This window comes from Mus pahari, chromosome 14 (genome assembly GCF_900095145.1).
Source record: "Mus pahari chromosome 14, PAHARI_EIJ_v1.1, whole genome shotgun sequence".
NCBI lineage: Eukaryota > Metazoa > Chordata > Mammalia > Rodentia > Muridae > Mus > Mus pahari.
This window is the reverse complement of record NC_034603.1, coordinates 29,498,806-29,500,862: the sequence shown is the minus strand read 5'-3', so window position 1 is coordinate 29,500,862 and position 2,057 is coordinate 29,498,806.

Sequence of the window (2,057 nt, the reverse complement as noted above, 5' to 3'; positions counted from 1 at the left end):
CGAACTCAGAAATCCGCCTGCCTCTGCCTCGAGAGTGCTGGGATTAAACCACCACGCCTGGCTGTTCCTAGTTTTCTGATCACTTATTGATACTGAATTTTGTCAGACTTTTCTATACCAATTGATATAATTATGTGGTTTTCTTCATTAATCAGTTTCTATGTTGATTGCTTTCTTTTGAATATTAAACCAATCTTTCCTTCCTCTAATTAAATGTTAATAGTGTATAATTCTTTCTTTTTCTTGAGGGGACTTAAGGATTGAATTTAAGTGGCTTGTCCATGATAAACCCGCGCCCCACCACCCAGCTACACGAGCCTCTTAAGTATTTTAATGTGTTCCTGGATTCTATTTGCTAATCTTAAAAAAAAGGTCTCAGTCCATATTTGTCTGGACTTTTAAAATATTGTTTGTGGTTCATCACAGGATAATACTGACTTCATAGTGAATTGAGAAGTGAATTTATCATTCTGCTTTATAGAACACAATATATGGCATTTGTGTTAATACTTTGAACGTTTGGTAGAAACCTCCCGATAAACCATGTGGACCTGGTAATCTTATTTTACAAGATAACTACTGTAAGAAGGGCTCTGTGGACGAGAAGAGGAACTCTGTGCCACACACTCTGTTTCTCCCCTGTAGGTAAAGGCTTTGCTTCTCTGCTTTCACTTAGTATTTTTTCTTGGCCTAATTTTCAGAAATTTAATTCGGATGTGTTCTGCCCTGAATTCCTTTGGGCTTTTTGCTGCCCAGGTGCTCACACCCTTGGCTCTGTAGGTCTCTACCCACACGCCGCCATGTTTGATTGGGCCACTTTCCTGTCAGGGTGGTGATGACACAGATGTGGATTCTTTGGTCGAGTCTCTCAGGTCCCTGTTCACTTCCTCCTGGGGTCTCTCTTGTCTGTGTTGTCTGCTAGGCCATGTCTTTGTCTTGTTGGCTTTTTCCTTCCTTCCTTCCTTCCTTCCTTCCTTCCTTCCTTCCTTCCTTCCTTCCTTCCTTCCTTCCTTCTCTCCTGCTCTTAAACCCATCTACTGAGCTTTAATTTTATTGTCATATTTTTAGTTCCATTTGGCTCTATTTTAAGAATAGTTTCTGGGGTTCGACAAAGCTTTCTGTATTTCCTATTTCCAGTGTGTCTGCCTTTGCTCATCGAGGTGGGATTTTTTTTTTTCTTTAATGGCTGCTTTGAGTTTTGTGTTAGACAGTCTTAACGCCTCTGTCTTTTCCATGTCAATCTTAGCCAATTGCTCTGTCATTTTAGTTTGAGATCTTCCTGGTTCTATGTATAATAAGTGCCTTTAAAAATAATCTGGACATGTAATGTTACTCTGTAAGAAAATGCATTTTATTTAAACCCACTTAGCTAGCTTCTTTTGATACCCTTGTCGCAGAGGAGGCAGGTGACAGAGGAGCCAGGTGACATTGCTTTCTTTCTGCCAGACAAGGGTAGAAATCCATGTTCCTGGTTCTTTCTCGGATTCCCAGTGGGATTTGACTTGTGAATGGAGAGAACATTTAACATGAATGGCAGCAGGCAGTGCCTAATGATCTTGGGACAGATCCCTACTTGGCTTCCTCTGACATCCCACATTCCCACTCCTTATCCCCGCCTGTGGAGTGGAAGATCCAGTCTCTGTGGCATGGTAGGGTGGGGCTATGGTCTTTTCTATGACTTTTTATCTGGGATAGGTATTCTTAGAGTTTTCTGCTTGCTGGGCCTTCCCAGCTATAAAGAAACATTTCCTCTTCTTTTTAGGGAGGTGCTCTGATTATCCCACTGCTATATACAACATATTATTTTCTGTTGTATTAAAACACCATGACCAGCCGGGCGTGGTGGCGCACGCCTTTAATCCCAGCACTCTCGAGGCAGAGGCAGGCGGATTTCTGAGTTCGAGGCCAGCCTGGTCTACAGAGTGAGTTCCAGGACAGCCAGGGCTACACAGAGAAACCCTGTCTCAAAAAAACCTTTAAAAAACAAAACAAAACAAAACAAAACAAAACAAAACACCATGACCAAGGGAAATTATAGAAGACAGTTTATTTGAGTT